At 38.0% G+C, this 17930-nt stretch overlaps 1 protein-coding gene across 4 annotated transcripts in view; it reads right to left on the bottom strand.

Annotated features, from left to right (window-relative positions):
• LOC111573982 (protein FAM124A) overlaps nucleotides 1-17930 on the bottom strand; it is a 45785-nt gene that overhangs the window by 13255 nt on the left and 14600 nt on the right. The gene's annotated exons all lie outside the window — the stretch shown is intronic.

The raw sequence follows: 17930 nt of genomic DNA on the forward strand, positions 1-17930 counted from the left end.
ATGACAGTGTCTGGTTGTGATAAATGGTGTAAATTTGTTGATTCCTTAATAAACAACATGTCTTCTAATCCACTGGCAGGTTTTGGAATTCAAAGGGTTCAAAGAAAGCAAATTCTCACTCAACATAAATGTTTGCATTCTTTTCTGAACTCCGTTTTCCTGAACATTTTTTTAAAACCAAACTCCTAATGAGGCTCAATAACATTTCAGTTTAATATTCATGGTTTTCAAATGATTTCTTGCTTTAACTCAGTATAGTCAGGGTTTAGTGGGTAAAACAAACTCTGTTTAACCCTCGTGTCGTCCTGTGGGTCAAAATTCACCCATTTTAAAGTTTGAAAATGTGAAAAAAAAAGATACTTTCATAGTGAAACTTCTGATGTCCACATTTTCAACATTTTTGGGAAATATTTGAACATTTTTTGGTGGAAAAAAAGAAATGTTAAAAATGTTTCTTATTAACATTCACAAAAAAAATCAATCAAAATCTAGCAAATTTCACTGGATTTTGGTTGATTTTTTTTGTGAATGTTCTTTAAAAATATATTAGAAGTTTTACTGATATATATGTAATCACTTTAGATGTTTTTAGGATTTTTTTGGAAGATTTTTACTCATTTTTTGAAGATACTGACAAGAATTTTTTTGCCAAATTTGGGGGATTTTTTTAAAATCTAATTTTTACGGGAAATTTTTAAGGAATTATTGGAATTTTCTTCCTGGAGGTTTTGCAAATGTTCATAAATTTGAGGAATTTTTTTGCTGATTTTTTGGATTTTTTTCAGACAAGGAAACAATATTTTTTGATGCCTGTAAATAAGAACAACAGGAAGGTTAAGACGGTGATCAGATCAGACATTAATCGTAGGTCGACTACAGGACCACCAACAGGTTTCTACATGAAGGAAACTGAAAACTGAGACATAAAACATACGTTGATTGAATGAGAATCTAATTTCTGGACCCATTTCTCTTCCCTCCATCATTCTCCTTCTTCTTTGTTTAACTTTTCCCATCCTTTCCCTCTCTCCCAACTGTCTCCATTTCACTCATCCACGTCTAGCTCCATCTTTCTTCCAGCTTGGATGTTTACCTTTCCCCCTCCTCCCCTCCAGCAGACCCATGTGGAGCTCCTCTGTGGAGGCTCATTAGTGCCATTAGGAGTCATTATGAAGCCGGGAGGAATGTTTCAGACCACAGCAGGAGCTGTGCATTCAGGTGTAGCCTCTCCCTGAACCCTGACCTGGAAAACCTCGGCACCGTGACACAGGTGCTCCTAAACCACGCTCATATGTGGCCAGTGTTTTCATTCCTGCATGTTACATGTACACACTCTTATCTACATGTACGCTCATTCTTTCTCCTCTGAGAACTTTTCCTGCGGTCTTTATCTGACTTCTCGGGGGACTTGTCCCATTTCGTTTGTGCCGTTGGAAAGGACACACAGTCTGCTTGTCCGAGGCTCAGCAGAGAGTTTAGTTCCTGCCAGAATCCTCCATGAAACGGAGAAACGAAACAGAGATGGCTTCTGTCTCTGAGTCCTGCTGGCCTTTGCTAAAGGACAGTTTCTGTTTGACCAAAGAGGTGACATTTCCTAAATGTTAAGCTCAGGTTGCAACTAAACATTTCTAAAAGGTGGTAAACCATTAGAGGTTAACAGCACTACGGACTCAAAATATTCAAACCTTGTTGGAAAAATGTGTAAAATGTGCTAAAAGCTGTTTGGTTAAAATAAGAATAGGAAGATTTCTACAAAGCTCTGATCAGGATGTCCTCACTGGTTAATCATCTGAACAGGTGGAACTGATTGCAAAAAAAATATTTAAACAACTTGAAAGACCCAGATTCTACATTTTATGTCTGTTTATGAGAAAATCAGTCTGTTGGCATTTTCTTTTTTTGTAATTATTTCTTTATTTGAAAGGTTGCTGTTAATTTTACAAACATTTTTAGGACATTAACAACATGAACCTCCTTTTTTTTTTCCCGAAAACAGTAAACAAAAAACAGAACTGGGAGCTAACAGCAGATATTTCTATGAAAAAATAAATAAATTTAAAAAAAAAAAAAAAAATAATAATAATAATAATTTTTTTTTTTTTGGGAGATACAGATTTCAAAATGAGACCAAATGCGTATAAAGAAAAAATAAAAGTAAATTAAATTAAAATAAAACATTGAATATACTTGTATTTGTATGTACACTCGTGTATTTAGGAAGTTATATACATGTATGTATTAGGGCTGGACGATATGGATAAAAAGACATATCTCGATATTATTCAGCTGGCTATCAATATACTATATATTTCTTTATTTTTCCAATGAATTAATAAGTTGTTAGTCCGATTTTCTTGCTTTCTTTTCGATATTGTCTAATACCCAAGCAACACAAGAAACTCGGCATACGCGATACTTTTGATATATCTTCAAGCCCCAATACCCATACAAATACTAAGACAGTCAGTCAAAAAGGATTTAAATTTATGTAGATTCAGTCAAGTAAAGTCAGTTCGAAGAGGAGATATAAAATTTATCCATTTATTCCAAATTGAGAAGAATTTATCTATTCGAGTTTGCAAAGAATATGTCAATTTTTCCATTTTATATATTTCGCTAATAGTCCCAAACCAGTCATCAAGTGTTGGGGAATTTGGATTTAGCCATTTTTTGGTGATAGCTTTTTTGCTGGCAGCTAAAAGTGCCTGTAATAATTTTATGTCCCCTCTTCTGTCCAATGTGGGAATCAGACCAAAATACAGGTTAGCAAAATCTTTTTCAATATGAACCTCAAAGACATCTTTCAAAGCCTTATGGATTTCAGACCAATATTGTTGTAATGCAGGGCATTCCCAGAATATGTGGTGGTGATTTGCATCCAAGGACCCGCATTTCCTCCAACATTTTGTGTTTAGATTTTTATATTTACTCTGCTTTGGGGTCCTAAAAAAGCGTATAATGTTTTTCCAGCAATGTTCTCTCCAGATTAGCGAGTTGGTAGAAGTCCACTGAAAGACACACACTTTACCCCAAGTCTCGTTCGAAATTTCTATTCCTGCCTCATGTTCCCATTTTTCTTTAATATGAGTAGTATTCTCGTTTTGTGCATCTAATATCCCATTATACAGTTTACTGATCCCCTTTTTTAATGAAGAATTGAAGGTTGATTTTAAAATATCGAAAAAGTTGGATGCAGCCTGAGAAAGTTGTGATCTTTTACATTGTTTATTAAAGTAGTCGCGCATTTGCAGAAACCTGAAGAAGTCAGTGTGCTCCAAACCAAATTCGGTTCTCAAGGTTTGAAAACTCCGTAATGTCCCTTTATGGGTGAAAGAAAAATAGGTTGTCAATCCTTTTTCTATCCAAATTTGAAACCTTTTATCATTTTTGTTTGGTTGAAACTCTGTATCATAGGCGCACCATCTGAAACTTTTTAACATCTTTTCTATGTCGCATATTTTAATTATTTTATGCCATGATTTAAGTGTTTGTTCTAACCATGGGTTAATGCCTTCTAGCTCTTCAGCTAGTCTTTTGTCTGCAATTGCAGCTGGTAGGGGGAATTTAGAAGACATATTAAGTTCTATTGTCTTCCATATGCCTTGATAGTCTGGGTTACACCAGTGCAATAAAGGAATAACTTGTGATGCATAATAGTAGAATTTGAAACAAGGGAGCGCTGCTCCTCCCTTATCTTTTCTCAATTGTAGGACATTGTAACGAATTCTTGGTCTTTTCCCCTGCCACACAAAGCGTGAGACCCATTTATCCCATTCCTTAAATTGACCGTCACTCACTTCAATAGGCAATGTTCTAAACAAATACAACAATCGGGGAAGTATATTCATTTTCACTGCAATAATTCTAGAATTCAGATTTAGAAAAGGGAGAAGATTCCATCTATGAATGTCTGATTTTATTGCCTGCGATATTGGGTCATAATTTGCTTGGTATAATTTTGAGGTATCTTTTGTAAGTATTATTCCTAAATATTTTAAAGATGATGCCTCCCATTCAAGGTCATATTTATCTCTAAGGGATTCTGAAGCACTGTAGTTCAAAGTCATCACTTGAGTTTTTGTTATGTTAAGTTTGTAACCAGACAGCTGTCCAAAATTATTTAATAAAGTCATCAACACTGTAAATGATTCTTCAGGTTCCTCCAAAAAGACTAAAACATCATCAGCAAACATTGCAACTTTTTGTTCAGTTCCGGCAACCTTAACCCCTTTGATATCTGTCGTTTGTCTTAGTAACTGGCCAAGCGGTTCTATATAAATGGCAAAGAGAAGAGGTGAGATCGGGCATCCCTGCCTCGTCCCTCTCTTCAAGAGAAAATAGTCAGAATGATCCCCATTAATTTTTATGCAGGCCCTTGGATTATCATATAGTGACTGTATTACTGTAATAAAGCTTTCTTTGAATCCAAATTTTGCAAGTACTTTATATAAGAATAACCATCTGACCGAATCGAAAGCTTTCTCTGCATCTAATCCAACAATTACCGCTCTGGTCTTTTGCTCATTTAATTGTCTTATAACGTGTAAACAGCGTCTTATATTATCGGAGGTCTGTCTTTGCTGGATAAATCCACATTGGTCTAAATGTATCAATTCAGGAAGAATCTTTTCTAACCTGCGAGCAATAATTGCTGTAAATAGTTTATAGTCTAAATTGAGTACGCTGATAGGACGATAGCTACTGCAATCCTGCTTGTCCTTACCCTCCTTAGGTATGACAGAAATCACCGCATCTTTCCAAGAAGGGGGGATTTGACCATTTTGCATTATCCAATTAAAGGTCTTTAATAGAACAGGGCATAACTCTTCCTTTAATGATTTATACCACTCTGTGGTATATCCATCTGAACCCGGGGATTTCCCAACCTTAAGTTTTGAAATCGCCAGATCCAGTTCTTTGGTTGTTATTGGTTGTAGTAAATTATCATTTTGTGCACATGTTAATATCGGTAGATTCAATGTTTTCAGAAATTCTTCAATTTTTATCTCATTTGATATTTGGGATTGAGCATACAACTCTTTATAGAATAATTCAAAACTCTCTTGAATTTTCTCCAGTTCATTTTCGAGTTTCTTAGTATAAGGATGTTTTATTTTATAAATTGTATTTTCAACTCTCTGTTTTCTTAATTTGTATGCTAACAATTTAGTCGATTTGCTCCCAATTTCGTAGTATTTCTGTTTCAAAAAAACTATTTTTTTCTGGATATCTTGGGTATAAATGTCATTAATTTCATTTTTTGTTTGCTTAATTTCTTCTTTAATTTTCAAATTACTTTTATTACTGTCTATTTGTTGTAGTTGTTTCAATTTTCCTTGAAGGTCAACTAATTTTTGCCCTTTTATTTTTTTTAAGTGTGATGTCATTGAGATTATTTTCCCTCTCATCACTGCTTTTAGAGCGTCCCACAACATAATCTGGGATACTTCACCATTGTCGTTCAGATCAAGATAGCTTTTAATGTCCTCCTTTATTTGTTGTCTCAATTTTAGATCATTCAATATATTTGAGTTTAACTTCCACATCATTTTTCGAACCTTCTTTTCTAAGATAATTGACATTGATATAGGACTATGATCTGAAAGATCAATTGTTTTAATTCTACAGTCCTTTATTCTGAAACGTTCACTGTGAAACATGAAAAAATAATCTATTCTTGAGTAAACTCTGTGTGGGTGTGAATAGTGGGTATAGTCTCTGCCCTTAGGGTGTAGTTCTCGCCAAACGTCAATTATGCCCAATTCCTTCATCAATGCATTTACTCTTTTAATCAGTGTATTTTCTTGGTTGAAAAGGCTGGATACATCAAGTTTAGGATTTAGTCGAATATTAAAGTCTCCTCCGCAAATGACCACTCCTTGCGAGTTTACCATAAGGTCAAATATACTTCTGTAAAAGGTCCAGTCACTACCTGGGGGGATATATGTATTTATAAGTGTTATTTCCCGTCCTTCTATTTTTCCTGTGATTTTAACATATCTTCCTTCTTCATCTTGTATTTCTGATATATGTTCATAATTTAAAGTATTGGAAATTAAAATTGCTACCCCTCTCTGAGACCCTTTTTTGTAGGAGGAGGAGAATGTAGATTTAAAACCCTGTCTTTTTAGTTTAGCATGCTCAGATTGACTCAAATGAGTTTCTTGAAGAAAGGCTATCTGTGCTTTTTCTCGTTTCAATTTTGTTAAAATTTTACTCCTCTTTATAGGATTCAAAACTCCATTTACATTAAATGAAACAATTTCAACTGGCTCTCCCTGCATATAAACAGTTTGTATTAGTTCTCTGTAAGCACTCCCATTCAAACAACATAAAACCAACAGTAAGAAACAACAATATGAACAATGAACAAATGTCAATCATTACTTCCAACCCTAAGGTCCATTTACTGACCAGTTGCCTATTTGAGGGATAGCCTCTGCTCCCCCAGTGTGGTAGAGGGCCCTCCAATGTGATGTCAGTCATATAGACAGTTTAGTATTATCTTTGTGTATCTCTGTCTTCCGACCAAAAGTTTCAACATTTTGTCCCAATATGCCATTGTCCCAATGTATTACTCGTTTGAAATTGAACTTTACCCCAAATCCTCCGCTTGAGTGCGCCTGAATGCTTGCAGCTTCTGTCTAAAGTACTCGGTCTTCCTTGCCGCGGTGCTCCGTTTGGTCCGCACAGGCTGCCATGCTCCTCGCTGAATCCTCTCCAACAACGTTGCTGGTTGCTCGATAACCTTCACCTGCAGACCTCGGCTTGCCATGTCAGCGGTCGCCTCCTCCACTGTGCCGTATGTTACTTGCCCTTCTTCGTAGTGAACTCTTAAACGCGCTGGATACAGTGTCTGGAAACGTAACTTGTTTTCCTTCAGGACTCTTCGCGCCTCCGCATAGGCTTTCCGTTTATGCAAGATAGCAGGAGCATAATCATGGTCCAAACTTATCTTGTGGCCGTCAAGAGTAAAGCCTTTCTTGAGCCATGCCAGGCGGATCACTTCTTCTTTCACTATATAACTCTGAAATTTCACGACGATAGATCTTGGTGTGGCTCCCGGCGGGGGTCGGGGGCCGAGGGCACGATGAGCTCTCTGTATCTGTAGGTCGAGCGTAGCAGGAATGGGAAGATTTTCTCTGAGCACTTTCTCTATAAATGTAATCATTGTTTTTGGGCTTTGTTCGTTCTGTTCCGGTATCCCGTATATCCTGATGTTTTCTCTCCTCAATCTGCACTCTTGATCCGTTAGCTTCTCCTGCAGTTGCTCTTGTGTTTTTAGCATTTCCACCATAACTTCTTCAATGTCTTGTATCTTTTCCTCATTTCCTCCGATTCTTTTCTCAGCTTCGTCCAGTCTGGAATTAGTCTTTGCAAACTCCGTCTTAATTTCCAGCCTGTACTCACGTAATTCTTTGAGTATTTCGTTGTTCGTCACATCCATTTCGGGCTCACTCTCTTCATTTTCCCTCCGGTTAGCAGCGGCTAAGTTAGCAATAGCATCGCCATCCGCTGGCACGTCCGTTTCTTTAATTGTAAAGTCCGTTTGTATATTTTTCTTCTTAGGAGGCATCCTCTTTCTTCAGTTAGTTGTGTTAGTTGAGATTTCTGTCGATATTACTTGACTTTTGGGGGCAATTTCTTTCTTTTGGTCTGGAGACCACGCGCTAAGCTGCCATCCCTTTGTGACCCGGAAGTCCTCTCCCTGTTGGCATTTTCAGTCTCCAGCTGTGACCATTGAAAGTTCACACTGTTTGTGTGTTTATGAACTTTTATCACCTCTTCTGGTTTCTACATGAAAAGTGTGAGAACCTTTCAGCAGCTGAACCTTTGTAATGCAGCTCATAGTGCCATTTCTCTTGTCTTTTTGTTTTATTTCTGCTTTTTGCATCTTCAAATGTCCATCCATAGATCTACAATACACCCATTCATACAATCGAACTGGAAAATCCAACACTGAAACATTACTGTCTGTAAACACTAAATGTAAAACAAAAGGAATAAATCTCTTTCATTTCTTCAGTGCAGATATCGGTAACAGATTTGATGTGTCAATAGATGGACATGAAGAAATGGATGCCACCAAATGCTTTGTGTTCCTGTTCCTGTTTTGAAGCTTTCTGGCTTTAGTCATTGTTAACTTGTTATTTTGAAACAGGATATAATGAATCAGAGGTGATCTGTCTATAATAAGGTGTCAATGCCTGAAAATATACCCCTCTTTATTATCCATTTTACTTTGTTTGCTCCCTTAATTTATTAAAGTAACACCATGCTGCATTCAAAGGTTCTTAAAAGTGGTGATAGACACCATAAATGCATTGAAAAAAAGTTCTCTGAGGCAGTAAAGTAAGTAAGAAGACAGATGATGCTCTCATAGACTTCTATATATCCAGAGGAGTCGCCTCCTGGTGGTCATTAGAGAGAATGCAGGTTTAAGGTTTGCATTACTTTTCAGATCTGAAGGCTACATCCATCTTTTTGTCTTTCTTTTGTCTGCATATTATTGTGAAGGCGTTTCTTCTTCAAGGAAACTCAGATTTTTTATCTTTCTGAAACCTGTATAGCTTCCATCTATGTTTACTAGCTGCTAGTGGGTCTTTTTTGAAGCCTTTCTGGCAAATCTGCAATATTTCTTGGTGGATTTGTAACACCAAGACCATCTGCAGGACCATGCATGGTGTGGTATGGTGCTGGTGCACAAGATAAAAACCTCCACATGGTGGGAGTTACAAGCTGAACCTGAACGTTTTGTGGACTGATTACAGTCTGAGCGTCAGGAGCCTGGGTTTGTTGGGGTTTTGGTTGAGAGACTTCATAAAGGGTAGTTCTGGTAGATTTTAGCCTGCTGTGTTTCCCAGAGATGATGTCTCCTCCTGTAAAGCTTTGGAGAAACGAGGCCAGAAAGCGTCTATCAGAGCAACTTCTACTTGGATCACTTTAAATCTAGTAAAGACAGAAATGTGCTGCCTGAAGAGGGCAGTTAGCTACCTGTACTGATCACATTAGGGGAAAAAAAATGTATTTTCAGGGATCTAAAAGGGATCAGATTTAATTAACAGATTTAATATTGAATTCAGATTTGATGAAATGCCATCAGACTCTAACACAAAGTGTCTGCAGAGATAAAAACAGCAGGATGAAGCAAAGATCTACTGTAGGTTAAAGCCTGAAGTCCAGACGTCCTGGAGCACAGCACTCATTAACGTCTGCCTGATCCCATTAGAATCACTGTCCGTCTGTCTGACATGTAGCTGGCATCAAGACACCAAACAAAGGGATGATAGGGATCTGGAAGGTATTTACTGTACAACACAACATACCAGAAGGCAGCTTCACTTCTTTACACTCACAGACTGTATGTTTACATCAACTCCTGCTGCTTTCAAAACCGTATTTTCAGGACTCAGATATTACAGGAACCAATCAGGTGCAGAGATCTTTATCTAAACTGTCTGATTTCTGCCTCTGTAGAAGGAAACAGCAAACCAAGCAGCAAATAAGAAGTTATTATCGATTGCTTCTTGCCTTAATCTCAACTCCTCCTTTCTATCTAAATATCTCAGTATCTTGCTGCTACATTTTAATCTTTTTTTAATGTGTTTATTTATCACGTTTCCTTTCTTCACCTCTCCTCATTTATCCAACGTCCTAGGGACTAAAATGATGCAGGGATTAATGACGAATCTAAGTTTGGGTTTGAGGCCACAGACTCCCAGACACCCTGAAGGCCACACACACTTTATTTCTGTCTGATCGCATTAGAATCACCGTCTATCACCAAACCACAGCTTCAAACACATGGATGAACAGGACACAGTGGCAGTCAAAAATCCTGCAAAGACGCTCAGATCTGAAAGTTCATCCCTCTCTCTGTTAAACTTCTATCAGATGTGTAAAGACAAACACGCATTCTGTGCAGCTGCTGTCTGTCTGTAGAAATAATGGATTAAAATCAGAGAAACCAAATTCTGTCTCTGGTTTTGTTCTGATTCTGAGAGTTGTGACAGCTAACAGCTTTTTCATTCACCTCAGTAAAACTACAGCAGAGGAAACGGCAAAACCATCAGCTCATCATGACAGACACAGAAACTTACTTTTCCAGCCACATGATTAACCCTCATGTTGTCCTGCGGGTCAAAATTAACCCGTTTTAAAGTTTGAAAATGTGGAAAAAATATATATTTTCACAGTAAAACTTCTGATGTCCACATTTTCAACATTTTTGGGAAATCTTTGAACATTTTTTGGTGGAAAAAAAGAAATGTTAAAAATGTTTCTTAAGAACATTCACAAAAAAAATCTACTGAAATCCAGCAAAATTTGGTTGATTTTTTTCTGAATGTTCTTAAAGAAAATATTAGAAGTTTTACTGATATATATGGAATCACTTTAGATATTTTTAGGATTTTTTTGGAAGATTTTTAATCATTTTTCGAAAATATTTACAAGAAATTTCTTGCCAAATTTGGGGGATTTTTTAAAATAAAACTTTTAAGGGAAACTTTTAAGGAACTATTGGAATTTTCTTCCGGAAGGTTATGCAAATTTCCGAAATTTGGGAAATTTTTTTGCTGAATTTTTGGATTTTTTTCAGACAAAGAAACAATATCTTTTCGTGCCTGTAAATGAGGACAACAGGAGGATTAAAAGTAAAACATCCTGAAGTTTAGTTCAACTTAATAATTCCTGATTTTCTGGCACGTGATTGTTTGATGCAGCAGTCGGTCAGGATTCATCAGGAGGGCAGAAATGTTTCTTTTTTACAGAATCTGTTGAAAGTAAATGGTTTGATTTTCTTAATTTTTTTAAAGAGACGTGGAATGAAGTGATTTTGATGAAATACTGCAATCATTTTTAGCTCCTACAAATATTCTGCTGATACTTTGAAAAATAATGAGCTTCTGAAACCTGCTGGTGGGTTTGAAGGAGTTTAGAAGGTTCACTGTAAATACTAAAAAACAAAAACCATGACAGTGTTTTCTTTAGTATAAAGACGCTTTAAATATAAAACGTACAGTAATAGTTGGACTCTTTGGTGTTTCTACTGTGAAGGTTAAAGAGTATTAGGCAATAAGTCACACCTTTAAGAAGACTGTTTAGTTTTTAGAGGTGTTGATTCTGTTGAATAATTTGAGGTGTGTAGTTTGTAGTTTCTGTCATTCACCTGAATCAATAAAATAAACACACTGTCAGTATAACATCATACAACCAACACCAAGCTAAAAGATTTTTAATAAAAACTGGCATTATAACTGTAATGAATGTTGGATTTTGTTCCCCATAACCTGGCCTCAGTCTGCCTTCATTTATCCCATTAAGACCTGATACAACATGTGCCTCACCTCTGGTCTGAACAGGTTCATCTGCAGCTTTCTCTTGTCAACACTCAGCAGCCCTTAAATGTTAGCTAAAATACAGAAGAATCTCTCACACAAGAAGGATTTATTGTAATTTAATGCTACACGGTGCAATGTTCTTGGAAGGACCAGCATGAAGGTTGCTGAGTCATGAGAGAAAATGCCAAGTCAGTAGAAAATGGGGGATGATGTGCAAACAGCGTGAGCAATGGCAGCCCGGAGTCCACATGGTTCGGACACATACGCTCAGCGGATCCCCAGTTCCAATCCTTAGAGGGCACCTGGCGTCTTAATAGGTTAATCCTGCTTCCCCAAACTGCAGCTTTCTCATGCCAAGTTCATCAACAGACTCTTAGATCTTTGCAAGACCTTCAGCAAAAATTAAAGCAACCGACCTCAATGAATGAAGAACAAACTGCTCAATGCAAACAAGCCTTTCAAGAGCCAACAAGTAAACATTTTGACAGGTTTAAGTGATGCAGCTTTTATAGATCACAGAAATACAAAAGGAAGAGTGACTCCCTGCCACTTATCTGCTGCTTTTATAGGTTTTAACACCTAAAATGAGTGAATTCACACATAATTCACACATGAATTTGACCCAAATACAACTGAAATTTGCCTCAACATACTGAGCTGCATCTTTTGTTGACTTTACCACAGATATAGAGTTGGATCCACTGAAGGCAGTAAGGGTTAACGGGGAGCTGAAGGCAGTAAGGGTTAACGGGGAGCTGAAGGCAGTAAGGGTTAACGGGGAGCTGGCACTGAGGAATAAATGAGAGATTAAGTCACCCCAATCCTGTGAAGGCAATGAAGGGGTTTGTGAGCAAAGCTGTGGAGGAGTGTGTCTCTAAGCTCTTAATCCACTTCAGTCTTCAAGCTAAAACTGATGCTCTGACTCTGCAATACACACTCATGTGTGCGCACAACCACCCAGATCACACAAACACACAAGAACCGTCCTCATATATAGACAGGCTGATTGTTTTCTAATTCTCAGACGTTTACCTTCGCTCTGTTTAAGTGTTAACCGGCAACACATGCTGATGACGACGTGAGATAAAACAACACGCCTTCCAGCAGCCTCCACATCTGAGAGCGATTAGCAGCGAAAACTCAGCACTCAGTGTGTGTGTGTGTGTGTGTGTGTGTGTGTGTGTGTGTGTGTGTGTGTGTGTGTGTGTGTGTGTGTGTGTGTGTGTGTGTGTGTGTGTGTGTGTGTGTTTCAGTGTGTGTGTAGAAGTATTGCAGTCGCAGCTTCAGCTAGCTCGGCCCTCGGAGAAAAGTCAAAACAAGGAGGAGGAAAGTCAAGATGGGGCCCCTTTCTGTTGAAAGAAAGAAAGAAAGAAAGAAAGAAAGAAAGAAAGAAAAAGATGCAGCTCCAGCTCTCATACATCGCTGTGACTGACTGGTGCCGAGGAAATTAAAATGTTCAGTCTTGACTAAGTCTGGAAGAATCTCACATTTCAAAGCGTCCGTCTGTCTGCTGTGCAAATTCATGTATGCGGGACATTAAAGGACACGTCTGGCGATGTTCTGTGTTTTTCTAATTGCTAAATAATCCAGCTAACTGATGGTACAAGTAGCATCTGTGACTCTGAGGCCTGATGTAGTTGAACCCTCTGAGACCAGAGTCAGTTAATGAGCAGCAAAGAAAACAACAAGCAGCAGCAAATCTCACTGATAAATGGAGTTATATTTTCCCAACATTTACTGTCAGGCCTCCAGAAACAACACACCGACTTGTAATTTACACTCTAAACCTGAAAACTCACTGACAGGTTTGATAGGCATGTTGTTTATTTAAAAAAAAATCAAAATGAACCATTTTTCAAAGACAAAACTGTAAAAACAGAAAATAAAAATCACTGGATTGTCAATTTCTCAACAGTCCTGGAACTAATCATGTGTGATGAACGGCTCTGTTGGGAAAATTAACCAAATCTAAGTTTAAAACCACAATATTTCACAAAGGCTGCTTTATTTTACACGTCTCCTTCAGGAATTTGATTTAACCTGATCCTGTAAAAAAACAACAAGAATAAAATAATCTGCTCCTTGGTTCAAGTGGGTTCAGCTAGGCTGAACTGCAGGATGTGTTAACACAGTTAAACATATTAAAATGTGAGCAGCACAAGATCTATAGAATGAAGAGTCAAAGCTCTGGTAGTTGTGTTGATTTCAGGATTTTACAATTTCTGTTAAATAAGTAATCCAATAAATTCAACTTTCTTTTTTCCACTTTGATTTATGGCATTATGAGGACATGTTTTCATCTTTCTACTTTGAGCCATGGTTGTGTTTCCAGAGAGCTGTAGGATTTGATACTGCAGTGAAAAATGATTCTACAGTGAGTAAAAGACTTAAAGCAGGGTCACTCAGGAGTTTGTGAAATGAAAAGAAAAACTTTGTTTTATGTCTCTTCTCCAGGTTGTTCTCTCCTAGATCCCTGCTGGTGTTGGATCTACTGTCAGATGGACGTCGCTTTGGATAAAAGATAAATGAAACTATAGAATTGTAAAAAACAACCAAACAGGCGAATTTCATCATCTATTCAGTGAGATTATTTACCTCATCAGATCCTGGGAACTTTGCTTTCCTCTCCTTTTCTCTTATCTCCCTCAGATCTTCTAATTAGGCTGATTTGACCATGATCCAGACCAATAGATGATCTGGGAACTTCAGGCCTTTCTGATGCTCAGTGGAGAACAATCAGACGTTCCCCAACATCTCAGCTATTTACTGGTGTTCATGTTTGCTGGAGGCCTCAGTGCCAGCTGGATTTAAACGTAAAAATACAGCGAGCAGCTCACCATAAAGAGGCGACTGATATACGGCTGTCTTCTCAAATTAAAAGCTTCTGTTGGGTTTCTCTGCTCGTCAGCTGCATCTCACACTTCAGTCCAACCAGGAAAACTGCAAGTCTGCATTTCTGTACGTAATTAAACTCAAACACGCCTGAGAAGCAACACGCCTGAGCAGACCAGACGACACACAAAGGACACGGCTCCGTACTTTTTGCTTGACATGACGTCTAAAAGAGCAACATACGCAGGACCTGGAAATAAAAGGGAATCGCCGACTTCCTTTCCCAGAGAAAAACACACAAAGAGCTCTGTATGCGCACACTGCCAAGCCTGAAGTTGCACACAAGATTAAAGCAATCAGGCCCGAATGTGGAGCCACGATTCTGCTGCGAGACTTGAACATAAGAAGCCGATAGATTAGATAGGTTACGACAGACTGCTGCAGGGAAAGATTAGAAGAGGACGAGGCTTAGCCAGGAGACCAAGTTCATGGACGTCATGTGGCCTTCACTGGGAGAAGATACTCGGCTTAGGAGGTGGAGATGCTGAGGGCCGATTTAAATCTAAAACATTAACCTACACTTGACTTTTTAAGCACATGGACAGTGATATATTTGTTTGGGGGTTTATCGCTGTAGATTTGAACTCAAGTTGACTTTAGAACGTCTATTTTGTCCACAGAGAAACACAGGAGAAGATCTCCCACTAAGAAGGCAACCAAGGAGGTTTTCTTTATGGCTCGGTGGTGAAATGCTCTTAACCCTCATGTTGTCCAGCGAGTCAAAATTGACCCATTTTAAAGTTTGAAAATGTGGAAAAAAATCTATTTCACAGTGAAACTTCTGATGTCCACATTTTCAGCATTTTTGAGAAATCTTTGAACATTTTTGGGTGAAAAAAAGAAATGTTAAAAATGTTTAAGAACATTCACAAAAAAATCAACCAAAATCCAGCGAATTTCGCTGGATTTTGGTTGATTTTTATGTGAATGTTCTTAAAGAAAATATTAGAAGTTTTACTGATATATATGGAATCACTTTAGATATTTTTAGGATTTTTTTGGAAGATTTTTACTCATTTTTTGAAAATATTTGCAAGAATTTTCTTGCCAAATTTGGGGGATTTTTAAAAAAATAAAACTTTTAAGGGAAACTTTTAAGGAATTATTGGAATTTTCTTCCTGAAGGTTTTGCAACTTTTCAGAAATTTGGGGAATTTTTTTGCTGAATTTTTGGATTTGTTTCAGATAAGGAAACAATATTTTTTGGTGCCTGTAAATGAGGACAACAGGAGGGTTAAAAAGATCAGCAAAGTACAACCAGTTCCCTAAAACTGGGGGAATATGTTCAAAATAAAAGCTCCAGCTCCAGAACTGGTTATCAGATCAACATGCAAACATATGAAGAGAAAACAGCCTCAGTAATGGTGACAGATGCATGAGATGAACTGATGGTTCAGGTACAAAACATGAGCAAAAAAATGCTCCTAAATAAATCTGACAATGGTGGCAAATGTGAGTAACATGATCTACAAATAGAACTAAGATCTGAAATTGTATGCTCAAACAAAACATACCTTCTGTGTACATAAATATATAAATATTCAGAAACATTCATTTTGTTTGTGCACAGTTTTCCTGATACGTGCTCGGATGTGGTTGGATTCTCTGTGGGTTCTCTTTATAAATGGATGCAGCGTTTAAGTGCCGGTTTCCCACAAACTGTCATCCGCATTTCCAAACCGTCCCAACAGATGGGATGTGTTTGCTGCCTGCAGTGGTTGGTGAATGGGTCATTTAAGACTCTGTGTTTTACAATCACCACCCTCTGGGGCTGAGAAATGAAGCGAACAAATAGGAGAGCAGTTTAGAAGCTCATTCTGTTGGTTCCATTTTCTCCAAAAGCTCTGAATATACTCTCTTGTGGAAGAACGCACGGACAACAAATGAGTAATCATTGTTCTACTACTTTCCTAGTCCTGATGGAGTCCACTGGGAGGTCTCTGTTCCATACATTCACTGTAGGATAAGTGCACGTTTTCCATGCATGTGCACTACTGTCCTTTAAAGGATTGCTCCACAGACTTTGGGCTGCATGAGGACGTCTGCAGAGAGGTTTTTGTGGACGTCCACAGACTTGAGAAAACAACAGAATTTGCTTCACATGGACCCTGGTGAACCCTTGTGTAACTGGATGCAGAAAGTATAGAACCGGTTTAAATTCTAGCTAATGAAAGGAGCAAAGAGGTAAGTGTGAGAGCAGCAAGAACTGCAGTTCCATGAGTGGCCACTAGAGGTGGGCTCCAAAAGTGAGTCATTCCTCATAGACCTCCATGTTAAAACATCCAACTTCACAGCAGAAATAAACCAGTTTGCAGCCTGGTTCAGAAAACGGTTTTTGTCTCTGTGGATAATTTTTCTATTCATGACAACTGTTCAGGGGGTGAATTTTTATGCAAGTCGCCTGTTTAAGTTGTAATAAGGCCTAAAGTTCTGCGTGATTGAAGTTCTAGCTGCTATGAGTTACTGGTGGGTGTCAACACAGATCAGTCCATGACCTCCTCACCTCCGACCACACTCTAACTCTTTACTCATTTCTCAATCAGCTGGAGTTTAGACCAGCGCTACACTTTCCATGTCCCAACACACCAGGGTTCTCTTGGGTCCATGTAATGTAAACTTCATCATTGTCTCCAGCAACTGTGGTGAATGCAGAAAATGTAGACTCCACTAACTGTGCAGGTCTGGAATAGAGACCTCTAAGTGAAAAGCAGTACTACAATAATTCTACATGTGTGGTGTCTACAGTTGTTGAGTATAATTCAGGCTTTTCCAGGCTTCAGGTACTGCCAAACAAAAAACATCGCAATGAACTTCAAAACTGCTCTTCAGGAAACCTGTGGGTGACATCTCAGAGGGTCCGTCCATCTTTGTGTTTAGTTGATGGTGTTTTCAAAAATTCTTTTATTTATTCGACTTTTATTTATACTCAAGAGATTGTTTAGGGGCATTCCTGTTCAGTGAAGTCTAGTCAGTTTATAAAAGCAAATGATTAACCAGTGCAGCTCCTATTCACTCTGTAAACTAAAATATCTGAGTCATTGTGTAGACCAACATCTAGTCCTACACAACAGATCTCACATCACCATTCTGATTACTGCCCTACAAGAAAACTCAAGATTAAAGTGAAAATATCTAATGATTAAGTAAATAAATAAGACATAAGCACTTCCTACTTTGAGTATCAATATGTTTTTGATACTTGGTTCTCAGATCCTTCGGTACTCAAAGTATTCTGTGTGAATGCAGTAAAACATCAGTGATCATAAACATCTCAGCAAGCAAACATCTGCTGGTGACAGACTGATCCCTGAAAATGGAAAACCCCCCAGTGGAAACCTGCGACTCCCAGGCTTTTGTTGGGTTCCTATCAATCCTACATTGACCTCTGGGCTGAACTGCTCAGTACGCTGATGTTCTTAAACTCTCAGATCTCCTTCATGCTGATGTTCTTAAACTCTCAGATCTCCTTCATGCTGATGTTCTTTAACTCTCAGATCTTTTCTTGCTGATGTTCTTTAACTCTCAGATCTTCATTTCTTTCCAAGCATCACCATACTTTCTCTCTTCTTGTTTTGCTTTCCATCACCTACAAAAATGAAAACATCTCTAGTTTTCTTTTCATCTTTCATCCATTTTTTTAAAAATTTGGATGTCGACTGTGGTGCAGATTTTCAGGAGTCACCATGTGCAGGTGAT

Source organism: Amphiprion ocellaris, chromosome 11 (genome assembly GCF_022539595.1).
Source record: "Amphiprion ocellaris isolate individual 3 ecotype Okinawa chromosome 11, ASM2253959v1, whole genome shotgun sequence".
NCBI lineage: Eukaryota > Metazoa > Chordata > Actinopteri > Pomacentridae > Amphiprion > Amphiprion ocellaris.